Source organism: Ischnura elegans, chromosome 12, assembly GCF_921293095.1.
Source record: "Ischnura elegans chromosome 12, ioIscEleg1.1, whole genome shotgun sequence".
Lineage (NCBI taxonomy): Eukaryota > Metazoa > Arthropoda > Insecta > Odonata > Coenagrionidae > Ischnura > Ischnura elegans.
In genome coordinates this window covers 24430610-24444480 of record NC_060257.1, presented here as the reverse complement: position 1 = coordinate 24444480, position 13871 = coordinate 24430610, and the positions used below count along the sequence as shown (strand labels likewise).

Genomic DNA, 13871 nt, shown 5'->3' with positions numbered 1-13871 from the left:
AATTTCACCCTTTTCTCTATACTGGCGTTTCTAATGAATTTGATGGTTGCTGAATGAACTTTGTGGAAGTTATACATGTTAAAATAAGATCACTTTGTACTTTTCACACTATTTTTAATGTTTTACGACCGGTTTCACGTATTCTACATCGTTTTCATATCAGCACACTAAAATTGTATTACCTGAAAATATGTCTAACTCTATATTGTCCCCCGTTTTCATTAAAGGCCTCCGTGGCGCAATCGGCTAGCGCGTTCGGCTGTTAACCGAAAGGTTGGTGGTTCGAGCCCACCCGGGGGCGGAAACTTTTTCCCCCGCCAAACACTTTTTGTTGCGTCCTGCAGGATAGTATGCTGATATACATTATTTGGCTTCTTTATTATCTGCGTTCGTCTACGTCAACCTAACTCATAATTAAATCTCGAATCATGGACTTTTAAACATTTTCTCGCGGGTGAGAACGAATGGTGCCACCAGAGACTCGTTTAAAATTCCCAGGATTCTAGCGATACGAAGTGGAATTTCGCCATCCCGAAATAATAATGAGCACTTTTCCGCAAGATAAAATATATTTTTGGAAAATCATGCATCAATATTTCAGCCAGTGCTGATTGTCTCTCGTAGCAGCAGTGGCGTAGCCAGGATGGGGGATCCGGAACCCCCCCCCCCCCCCCGAAATATAAAAACACAATTAATTTCCTTCATGAAAGAGAACAAAATATTAAAAATTCATGAATTTACAAAATATTTTATAAATTGTTATTAAAATATTACATTGTATTGAAAAGTTTTAAAATTAGTGTAAAACCCATTACTCAGTACCCTGTCTTTCAAAAATTTTCCCCCTGGTTTTGGACCCCCCCCCCCCCCCCCCGAACAAAATTTCTGGCTACGCCACTGGCTTAAAGCACTATAACTACAATATAAAAGGCTTTGCATGAGTCAAAAACATAAGATGTAAGCTAACTACACTAGAAATTTTTGTATAAAAACTCTAGGAAATGAACTATAGCACGAAAAGGTTAATCACTCACCGCCATTTGTGCTTGATTACGCTTTGCAATGAGCGATGAACTCTGCTGTGCATGCACTATGCTTTGAATGGAGCAATGTACAAGCTCATGAAAGCTCACACCGTCCACGCGCATGTTACCGTGCATGTAATGGAATAATTATTTTCTCATATCTATTACGCAATCAGGTGAAAAAAATCATCCCACGTTTCACCTCCCCCGCCGAACAGCCCTCGGCTGGCAAGAGTAGTATCATAGAGTAAGTATATACTTACTCTATGGTAGTATTCTGCATACTTTAAGATTATTCGAAAAGTGAGAAACAGAAGAATGATGAAGATCACATGCATAATATAAATGATCTTTTTTGATGTTTGTGAATTATATACATATTATTATATATTATTTTTATATTTTTGTGAAAGGAGGAAAAAGAAATTTATTTTGTTCTGTCCATATATTATACTTTGTTCTTGTTTATTGTAAGTTATTGTCACATATATGTTTCATAGTGATAATGTTTCAAAAAATTATATATACTTTCTTTTTGTTTTCTGGTCTGCCTTGAAATTAATTTTTAAGATGGTAGCTCCCATGCTGGTTTTTTTAACCATTGAAGCTACCTAAAGCTCCATTAATTTTGTGCTGTTAAAAAAAGTGTACATTCAAGGTTGGAGTAATAAATTCCTTCATTCATTCATTCATAAATGGAATGAGAGTTTTGGACTTCTTAAGGCCGTTTTACACGGGGCACGGAATTGCGCAGATTCGAACTGCATTAATTTCTATAATGACATGGAATTGCGCGAATGCATGAACGAAATTAGAACAGGGGCTATTTTTCCATCTCACGTCCACGCATTCCCGCGTGTGTTCTAGCATTTCACCGCTTTAGACGGCGAAATGTTGACTGCGCCTTCGTACACACGTCAGATTGTGCAAGTACGTGCCCCGTGTAAAACGGCTTTCAGGAACGGGTGGAGACCATAAATTTCATCCTAAAATCTTTAAAAAAAAACTTGGCACATTTGCGGCCAAATTATGAGATTTGATGATCTGATTAAGATAATCAATGAAGGACAAAAGAAAGGCAGGAAAAGTTAAGGATGATCCCGAGTAAAATATGCATAGAATTGGTGATAAAGAATGCAAAACTAAAAATCAACATGTATACATATTACCCTGAAATCCGCTAAACACTTTTAGTGCCGGTCGCTAATATAAAAGCCTCTCTGAATAATCTGGCCATTTTGACTAAAGTCATGTAATTTTTTCAGACAGTAGCAGAAAATTTATACTAATTACGAAGAGTACTTCAATTAAAATGAGCTTTGTTCTCATTTATGAATGAGATCTATAAAACTTTTGCTGATTTTTAAATATATCATGTTTCTATGAAAAGATACTGTTTTTGAAAAATAAAAAAGTTTTAAAAAATTGTTCAGCAGCCATTAAATGCATTATATTTTTTACTATTTTCGATATGTTTTATATACGTAATATATATGTACGTAATATTACATGTAAAACAACATAAAAATTTTATTTTACATGTAATATTACGTAATAGGCAATCTTCTGAGATATTACTAAGACGTAATATTAAGTCCATGGCACGCAAAGGGTTAAATAAGCGTATGGCGGGAATGCTAGGAAACCAGCTGTCACCCTACATAAGTATATAATATCTCCCTTGCTTTATCGTTCATGTGGAACGAGGAAATATAGTGCGGTCCTAAAATATGTTCTCTGTAAGGCATCTGTTCTCCATTGATCAAGCAATATAAGCCTATGAAGTAGCCTCCGATTTAAAAGCGGTTTACAACCTGATTTGTCTAAAAGTTAAATTCTTCTAAAAGCTCTCAGTTCGCACCGTAGTTTTTGACAATTTTTTTGCATATTTTGTGGTTCACAAATGATGTCTTTCAGCGCTGGATCCCACTCGCGTTCAGCATATTTAAAGTGCGGCCTGATGAGCGCGAAGTCATACCTTAGTTTCACTTTTTCGTCCTAGGACCTTAAAACTACAAGCTTCACGAACTCCAAGATCTCAGCCTCAAATAATACTAATGTGCTCGCTACGACGCGTATGACGTAACCATATGAATTGACTTCGTATGGCACCCAACACCAAAAAAACTAAAAGAAATGCTGGGCTGAGAAGAAAAGCATTATTGTTGAATTAAAGCGATAATTATAATTAAATAAATCTGGGCATTAAGGTAGGTTGCGATGAGTATTGAAGAAGTATTCTGTCGGCCTCCCCTACCTACACGAGCTTCCCTCTTCAAATCATAGTAAGGTCCTCTCCCTTTCATTCTATCTAAAAATCCTATTCTCTTCCTTCCTTTCCTCGTCTACCCAACATTCTACTCTCAAACGCTGTTTTTAAAATCCCCTACCCGCTCAGAAATAGCTCCATCTATACCTTGTCTCCTCCGTATCTCATCTAAAAGTTGCCTTTCCTCACCCACCAATGCCATCACTTCGTCGCTCCTCTTCCTTTCCGTCCACTTCAAGTTCTCCATTCTTCTCCATACCCACATCTCGAATGCCTCCAATCTTCTCTCGTCTTCTTTCCTCATTGTCCACGTTTCCGCACCGTAAAGCGCTACCCTCCAGATCAGACTCTTCACAAACCTTTTCTTTAAAATCTCACATAGCTATCCTCCCATAAGCTCCTTCCTGTTCATGAACGCCACCTTAACTTGCACAATTCTCTTCCCGATGTCCTAACTTCTGTATCCGTTTTCCTCTAATATGCTGCCCATTCTTCTTCAGGCCCTTATCTCAAGCATAACGATAATGATGAGGCATAAAATAACTATCTCGAATATAGCGTAGAACAGACCAGGTATTTGATCATGCATATTTTCTCTCGGGTAGATATTTAAAATCCCACACTGATCACTGCAACCATTTTGAGATTTTCCCTACTACCACGTGCCATTCTTTGACATAAAATTGACATCGCAGGGATGATCGGTCCAAAGATCAAGTCAGTCCCTTTGATTCCAATATTTGCCAACTCCGCCGCGTAGATTCCCCGTCTCAGCAATGTCACTGGGAGATGTCCTCAAGGCACTGGGATGTATCGACCGCAGAAGGAGTGGGCAAAATTCGATGAAGGGAACCACGGAAATTCAAATATGCCTTTGGGAGCAAGACAAACGTGGGATTGCTACCGATAGCACTCCCGGTACGGCAGAAAGGTGGTTCCAAAAGAGCGAGGATATTGATTTTGGAGAAGTGAAATAAGTTGCGCTCCTCCAGCTCACATATCCTGTCGCTCCAAACCTTTATCTCACCATTATTTGAAGGTGGAAGCGAATACAAGCAGATAGTATAAGACACGGTCTTAGGCGTTACTTAGTGGAAGTGCTTCATCATAAAATAAATTACTTGGTTCATATCATCAGGTATCAGATATCAAATATCATCAGGTGATAGCATGAGATGCTGAAACCCGGGTCGTGCTTTTTAAAATAAAGAGTGTAATAGAAGCAAGTAATTTATTTTATTTATTTTATGACAAGCAGATGGAGCTAATATAAAAGTTACTCCCAAGGATTTCGGTCTGTTGTCTTTCCAGGGGAGAGGATAGATTTCGGTCTCATTAACAGGAGTGCGCATTGAAAGCATGGGAGATATATTGAACGTTTAGTTTCACCACCACGTAACTAGCGAAATCATTTTTTCAACAAATATGGGTAATGGAAATAATTTCGCGACGATCCAAACCATTATATCACCATTATTTGAATGTGGAAGCGAATACAGGCAGATAGAGCTAATAAAAAAGTTACCCCGAAGGATTTCGTTCTGTTGTCTTTCAGAGAATAGATTTTGGTCGAATTAACAGGAGTGTGTATTGAAAGCATAGGAAATAGATAGGACATTTAGCTTCATCACCAAGTCGTTAGTGATAAAAAAAATGTTTGTCAAAAGAATATGGGGGTATTTAAGTAATTTCCAGTCTCTTCAAACCAGTGGCGTAACTAGGACTATGCTTTGGGTGGGCGAACCCCCTCTCCCGGCAGGGGATCCGAGAAAAGTTCTGAAAAATGGCATGCCAGGAATACATTTTACAATACTCTGGCACCTAGCAATGTTATATGTCAAAACTAGAAAATAGTTTTAAATATTTATTTATTTCTCTGAGGTTTAGGGGGGCAGACCTACCCCTTCCCCCCTATAGTTACGCCACTGCTAGAAACCATTCATCCGCTTTATCTTGCGCCTGATAAATAACAAAAACTGTCATATATCAGAAGGTGCTTAACTCAAGAGATTAAACCCGAATGTGTAGGTGCCGTGGTACGTTTACGCAATACGCTTCCAAATGCTGCTCCCTTGGGACTATTTTCACGATATTTTGAGCCTCAGTCAATTATCGGTATAGTGGGGCGTAAACTTGCCCCAAGAACGGGTTTGACTTTATTAATTGCTTTATAAGACCACAGTGTCTTAAATTTCCTAAGTTAAAAAATAAAAATTAGAAAATTCATTGAAAAAATCCGCATGTACATGCCTTGGTCTACTTCCCCGGTGTAGTTTGAATAAAGAAAACATATTTATAACAAGACATTGTTATGCTTATTTTTTTTATTTTATTACCGTAAACTAAATATTATTAAAATCAGTACAGCTGCTCTTGATTAATAAATGGTGTAACTAAACTGTTCAGTGATTAATAGGCGGTACGAAGTTCGCCGGGTCAGCTAGTCTCACTATAATTTGTAGATGAGAAGGAAAACAGACAGAACTTACAAATCAGTTACTCGATATAATTGCAATTAATTGTCTTTGCGAGGAAGGAGATGTATTTCAGTCGAATTTGCAGCTTATTGAGGAGTAATTGTTGTTATAAAAACATCAAAAAATTTTAGAAATGAGGGGGAAAGAGCTGTACAATTAGTAACAAAATTTCTCGAAGGAAATTATTTGACTAGTGATCAAAAGCAACGTCAAATGCTCCTATAACAGTTGCTATTGGTAAGAATGTAATCTAAATATGATCTTGTTTTTGTAGTGAAATACTAGCGGACAGTTTTTGCCCTTACAAAATAGACAATATATTTTTATGCCCTTTTTTCCTACATTGTTATTATGCTTTGAAATGCGAGCATCGTTTTATTTTTCTCTCTTTAAATATACCATTTTTCACATAGTCTTTTCCTTGAATTTTTTGTTTGATAGATATTTCGACCCCTGACAGCGCAGAATAGCTCGTATTTCTACGATAAACTAGATTAAACATTCAATCGCCGTGCGGTACCATTTCCTACGGTTTGATTGCATCGAACTGTGTAAGAAATTTCTTTACTATCGTGGGAGCACCGAATAACACCTATCCACCTCAAAAATGCTGACTTTTGATTTTTTGGACTCTCCAGCGTACCGACATGGTGAAATTTATTTCGGCGAACGCCGAACGTTCAGTCTTCGCTAATTAACATCTGCATTTGTTTCGGACAATGTGTATAACTGGCGCAGAACTTTCAAGACTAAATTAATTACCTAAGGCACAAGAATGGTGAAATTTTGCCACGAAATAATTATAGCTACTCAGTGGCATGTATAGCGATAAACACCATAAGTACGATAAATAAGTATGTATGTATGATGGTGATACATACTCGATAAAAATGTGTAAAGCCCTACAATTACCCCTAGGATTTCAATTCCAATTAAACAATTGTAATCAACCGACTACCTTTCACGCCTAAAATCATAACGCTGCTGTGGTGTTTCGTTGAAATATTTTTATCAATTACTTGGATTGTATATTTAAATTTAATGCAGAATTCATCACAAAAAGGTTGCTACTTTTCTAAGTCTAATAATCAAAGAAACAGTATAATGGAAAAAAAATTCGCGTGGGCAGACACATCCTGCGTATCAGAAACGTGGACAGTTGGAAAACCATATCAGAATTAAAAAAAACAGCCCTTCTTAGGTTCCCAGAAATAAGGATTTTTATTCCAGAATTAGCATTTGCAATGGAAGGGTGAATTCTTGTTGGGGATAGGTGACTTTTTCAAAAGTTCAAAAAATATTCTTGTGTAGGAGGAAAAGACTTTAAGTTTAAACTATTTGCTTGGCCGTAGAATTTTGAACATAATTTTTGAACTGAGTCCGCAATTAGAATTGGCTGGTTTGAATTTTCAGATAAACCTTTAAGACGCGTACTATTGATACAAAATCGTAGAAAACATTGATAGATAACTAGTAACAATTCAAATGTTTATAAAAAGTAGTTTATGGAAATAGTAGTGCATGGAAAACTTTAGTGGACAACACTAAATCCAATAGCGAATGGAAAATATTGAAGCCTGAACAAAAATCCTGCCAAATTTCCAATCCACACTGCGATATCAGCAGTCCTGGGTGATGATAATACATCACCAATACAGAAAAAGGTAATAGGCTCACGACATTCGTTCTTCGCATGGTTAGCCAACCATTCACTCCGCCACGACCCTGACTTCCCAACTGGTGCAGAAGCTACCTCTGAACTCCGACTCCAAAACAAGTCAAAATGTAAGCCATTTATTTATCAATTGAATTTTACAACCGGCTAAGGTATCTCTGGGGAGGTAAGCCTGGATAACAATAGTATTTGGTGGTACTCCATGTTTACAATCACATAATGCTACTACCCAGGCTCAATATTAATATATCTATCTATTAAGAATCAATATGAAAATAGCTGCGGTGTACAACGTATAGTGAACAGTAATGTATGCTGACAGCAAAAATCATATGCGGTGCCTTCTACGCGCTTTTGCTAGGTGTCGATAAGCACGCTTGGTTCCAAGCTACCGTTTCTTACAAATGTTAGTATAGAAATATTCTTACGTCAGAACCAGCGCATTGATTTGAAATTAAAATATCAACCCTAAATAGCACAATTCTGAGGGATTAAGAGTGTTCTATGGACGCTAATCATGAACGAAGATCAAACGACTAATTATGAATGCCCTAATTTTAAAGCTAATTTCATATTATTTGACATTTTTTTTGCAAGAGATAGTTGTTCCTACCATGACTGAAGTCATTATTCATCGTATGCAGCGTCATTAATTATCCACTTCTACATCTAAATTACGCTTTTAATTACATGCTGGAACTCTGTTACGGCTAAAGTTAGATACATTGATGAATTTCCTTCGCTATAAACGATAATCACAATGCATGAAGACAATCATCATGGGACAAGTAGATGGTAAAAACGGAAAAGGAAGACCTTGAACAAAATATATGGAACAGGTAAAGAAGGATGTGAAAGAGAAGAAATACGTAATTGTGGAAAGATTAGCTGATAGAGGAATTGAGTGGAGAGCTGTTTCAAACCAATCTTAGGATTGTTGACCAGTGATGATGATAGGCGATAAATGAAATCTAAAAGCTTGCTTTGAGTGTGATGTCAGAGGCTCGGGTTGATTTTGATACCAATCACCACAATGATGAAGTAGAACGAAGAGGAATATCAATTTTTGTATTTACACGGCATAGCATCACCCCATCGATACATTTGCGATTGCGAACTAGGCACTCCTCTCACGACGACATTCATTCTTGGCGCAGTTGGCCAAATGTCCACCCTCACTCCCCAACTTGTACAGAGCGCTGCCTCGCCACGCGGACTCCCTTTCACGCCCAAATGATCCTAATCGGGCGGTGTCACGTAGCAGAGTGGGCAGGAAGAGGATTTAGAGGAGAGAGGGCAGACTGGGAGACGTGGGCCGCTCATCTCCGAAGCGACCGAAGCGCCAATTAGACGCCATTTGTTTCCCTTCCATGCAGCAGCAGCACCCTCCACGATCCCAACCCCATCTTCCGCCTCAACTCCATACTACGTATCCTACCCTCGGTCCCCTTAACCACTCTCTCACCCCACTTTAGATGATGTCGTTCATGAATGAATGGTTCAAACGAACGATTCACGGGCATGTGCCGGATGTAAATTATCGGAATTTTCAATTCAAATCTTTCAAAAACGTAAACAATTCAAAAATAAACAAGTTGCATGTAGAAACATTTGCCTGGAGAATTTTCAATTACAATCTAATGATTCAACACTAACAAACAGGCAGTTTTCTTGTATTCATGATTTACCATCAGAAGACTGCATTGATGTATGTAATATAACGCTTTGTGTAAAAGATAGTGGAGTAGTTGCAAAAAACAATGTTTTTTCATTAATTGAACAGTCATTATTTGCCACCTGTTAAATTTGTGTTGAATGCTAGAATAATTAAGCAAAGCAATAACTTTCCCTAGACGTCTGTCAATAAAAAATATACGCATATTAATTCAAAATCCATGAGGGATAACTATACTTATGAAGCCAATGAAATAATGTTATATCATTAAAACGATTTGTAGTTCCATCATGCATGATGAATCATTTCATAAGTGAGATATCCGTAATGATTCGGGAAACATATGTACCTACACTATTGCAGAAAAATACATGTAAAATGTACTTCAAATATTAAAAATAAATGAGATCCAGACCTTGCATTTTTAAATCTCCACATAAAAATAAAAGAAGGCAACTATATGTTTTACTATATTTATTGCTTTACTATTATGCTTTATTATAAACTGCTGACAGTTTCGGTTGTTATACCATCATCATGATTCTCCACTATTCGATTTCACATATCATTAAATTCTTATTGTAAATATTTCTGATGACGGTGTACCGAAACCGATAGCATTTAACAGTAATCTACCATAAAAATAAAATCATGACCTAGTTTTCATGCTTTAAAAATTCGTTCGCATACGTGTACTTGTCCCAATCCGCTGAATCGCAATTTTTTACGCCATCTACTTCAATTATTTGAACGATTCAAAGAACCTTATAGTTAGCCATGAACCACATCCAAAGACCGAATCATCAATTGAACTGACTTATCAAATGAACCGAATGACTAAATGATCCGAATCGTCAAATGAACCGTAATCCCCACCTCCACAATCCCCCCCCCTTTTCCTCTCCTAACCCGTGCCGTGACAACAACACTGGCCATTAGCGTTCTCAACCCCTTCCCATTTTGACCCCAACCCAACCGAAAACCTGCCTCGTAACTCCCACCCACACTGGCTCTGACGAACCCCGGGCCACGAGTCCCACTCTCCGCGGAGGGAACACATTCACTTCCAAATCATCTCCATTCTGACACTGCTCCATCATCCGATTATGGACCCTCCCCCACCACCACACCTCTCTTCACGCCCGCTTCAATGCCCTCACTGGAATACTAATCATCTCCCGCCACGTTGCAACGCTCGTCCGCAACCTTTTTACCTCAGTTACATTGCCTGCTCCATTGCCCCCGGCTTATGAAGGAGTGATGATTCCACTTTAAGGAGATTATATCACAGCTACAAGGGAGTGCACAGTCACCATTTAATGCGTGCACCTATTTCTTTCGCATTGCAGGGAAAAATGGGCAGGTTCGCAAATTTATTTTTATCGCTGATTTGGATGGATTAACAAAAATGATATATTCGCATTTCTTTCTATTTCCGATCCATAGCCTAATTATAGAGATTTTTGTGGAAAAACATCGGTGACCCTTTTGCAGATAAGTTCGTGACGACAACGATTCTTGTCCTGCACGTCTTATTACCTCGGTTACAGCCCGCACCATCTCCTCCAGCTTATAAATGAGTGATGATTCCACTTTAAGGAGATTATATCACAGCTACAAGGGAGTGCTCAGTCACCATTTAATATGTGCACCTATTTCTTTCGCATTGCAGGAAAAGATGGGCGTACTCGCAATTTTTTTTACTGTCGAGTTGGATTGATTTATAAAAATAATGATACTAGTATTATTATCCATTTTCCGATGTTTTGCCTAAATTAAGAGCTTTTTGTGGAAAAAATCGGTGACCCTTTCGCAGATAAGTTCGTGACGTCACCGATTATTGTCCTGCACGCCTTGTTACCTCGGTCACACCCCGCTCCATTGCCCCCAGCTTATAAAGGAGTAATATTTCCACTTTAAGGAGATTACATCACAACCACCATTTATGTGAGTACGAATGTTTTTAGTACGGCATAAAAATTGGGCTTGCCCATCAATTTATTTTTATTGCTGATTTGGATTGATTAAACAAAAATAAAGATACTAGTATTATTATCCATATTCCGCCTATTTCTTCAGCTTTTCGGGACGAAAAATCTGTGACCCTTTTGCAGATTAGTTCGCGACGTCACCGATTCTTGCCTTGCAGGTCTTATTACCTCGGGTACAGCCCGCTCCATTGCCCTCAGCTTATAGAAGAGTGATGATTCCACTTTAAGGAGATTATATCACAGCTTCGAGGGAGTGCACTGCACCGTAACCATTTAATGTGAGCACCTAATTCTCTCGTAGTGCATTGAAAATGGGTGTGCTCGCAAACTTATTTTTATTGTCGATTTAGATGGATTATAAACATTAATATGCTCGCATTTCTTTCTATTTCCGATCCGTTGCCTACTTTTTGAGATTTTTGCGGGAAAAAACGGTGACCCTTTCGCAGATCAGTTCGTGACGTCACAGATATCAATGGGCCTCTTGCATCGACCTCGCGGAAATTCCTCCTTATCACTGGACAGGTTTATGAGTCGAAACAAAATGACGTCAACAACTAACGGAAAGTGGGCAGGATCTCTATCGGTTTCCATTTAAAAATTATGAGGGAATGGCTGGACGAGGAGGCCTTTGTTTTCGTCATAACTTTTCTTCCTCTTGCATCTCCCGTATTCTTGTGATGAATTTTAACTTTATGTTAGAGAGAACGACCCCGTTAAAAAAGCAGTGACACTATCTTTATCTGCAAATTACTTAAGCAACAAAACTCTTCATGAGGATTATTATGGGTTTTAAACTCGGGAGGATTAATTTCATTGAACTGAAAGATATTGGATAGATGCATTTACCTCATCGGCAACATTTTTTCCTCACTTTTAGACTTACTATAGCCAGCTTCATTACTCCCAGATAATGAAGGTTTGATGATTACACTTCCAAGGAAGTTATACTACAATTACAACAAAGGTCACTGCGATCATTTGTGCACGCGCAAACAATGACGTTAGCAGTGACTTGAGCTCTATCTAGAAATTACCCAAAGAAGCAAACTTTAAATAAACTTTTCATTAAACTAGAGGTCAGCGTTGGTTTTTCGATCAGGAAGAAAAACAAAAGAAGCAATTTTAGCGATTCAATTGTTTTTGGAGAAAAGCATAGAGGGAGAACCGTAAGATACAATGCAGATTTTAACTATAATCAAACAACTGAAATAAATCTAGGAGAAAGCAAGTACAAGAGGAATTGTAAAACGAGGTTGTCTCTCTTCATCAAAATACTGAAACACATTCAAAGCGATTACATATTTTGGATGGAAGCATAGAAGTAAACAGAAAAATCAGAGCAACCTCTGCAGACCAAGAACAAGCATTAAATCGGGAAATAATTTTTCAAACAATGAGCACATTTAGGGTTAAATGATTGAACGAAAGGCTGTTTTTAGGTCTAAAGAAAGACGAAACCACTGAATAAATTAGAAAAAGCCTGATCAAGTATATGAAGAATCTACGGCAAGGTTGCTTCAAGTCATAATGTATTATTCAACATGGTGTGCGTGATAGCAATCATAGGATGGAAGGAAAAACCAGGGAAATCGAAATATGTAGTTAGTTTACATTGTTCTTGTTTTTAGGTACTCATGGTAATTCTAGCCGATCCATAAAATAAATAAAATGGCTAAAAAACTGTCGAATGACCTGTAAAAATAAGAAAAACAAATATGTGTAATCGCAAGGTCCATATAAATAAATGTGTTAAGATAACTAGTCTTGGAAAATGCGACGAGTAATGAATACGACGTGAGCTATTAAACTTCATAGACAAGTACGCTGTTCTTTAATATTTCTGTTACCTTGAATGTTGTTTAACGATTATTTATAAGCTAACAACTAGTAGAAAGAAGTGCAACCATTGTGGTTATATACGGAGCTATTTGACCATTCATTCGCATTATATCAACATGATGGAGCACCATTGAAACTCGAACTTAAGGGACTGTGTTTAGCCAACTAGCTGAAATTGGGGGCATATTCAAAGCGCTACGCCATAATTTGTCTCCAGAACTTGTTGCGGTGTTGGTTGGCCACGGTTTATCACTGCCTGATTCAGCTCTTTTGTGAACCTAACAACACAGTGTCGTACATTGTTAAGCTCCTTGGACACTGAGGTGTTTCTTAAGGAGATTCGGTTCGATACGAGACTGGAATTTTGAAGTGCTGAGTATGGTGAAGACGAGAGGAAACTTGGTCCTTTGACAGATGAATAAGTTGGAATGAAAAGGGATTTGTCAAACAGCCCTTGTTGAGCAGTGACCCCACGTGTGACAAAGTAGCCACCTATAGAATTTCTAGATAAGGAATGAAGTTAACTCCAACAAATATCGTACAAAATCAATACAAAGCAAAATATTTTGGTCTACTTGGCGGAACTGCTCCAATAAAAATTGTCTTTTCATTACTTACTTCATTACTATTTGGCATTCGATTTTTTATAAATAGAAATTTAACAGGATTTGCAAAAAATTCCTATTCGAATAGTGCACCGAAGTTCGAATAAACTGAAATGAAAATGTAATTTCTAAACAAGAATGAAATAAACTCCATAATTGTAAATAAAACATATTTTTAGCGTGCTGTCCTTATGTGAGTTTCCAATACATTATCCTGTCATCAAAAATGCAATTTTCATTCAATTTCAATTCAAGCTGAGATTTTTAAGGGATATGTCAAATAACCCTTATCGATCCGTGAACCAAAGCGTA

General features: G+C 37.7%; 1 non-coding gene across 1 annotated transcript; it reads left to right on the top strand.

The window, feature by feature from the left end:
* Window positions 1-227: 227 nt before the first annotated feature.
* Trnan-guu lies at window positions 228-301 on the top strand. The gene has a single exon. It is a non-coding gene; the product is annotated as a tRNA-Asn (tRNA).
* Window positions 302-13871: the final 13570 nt, after the last annotated feature.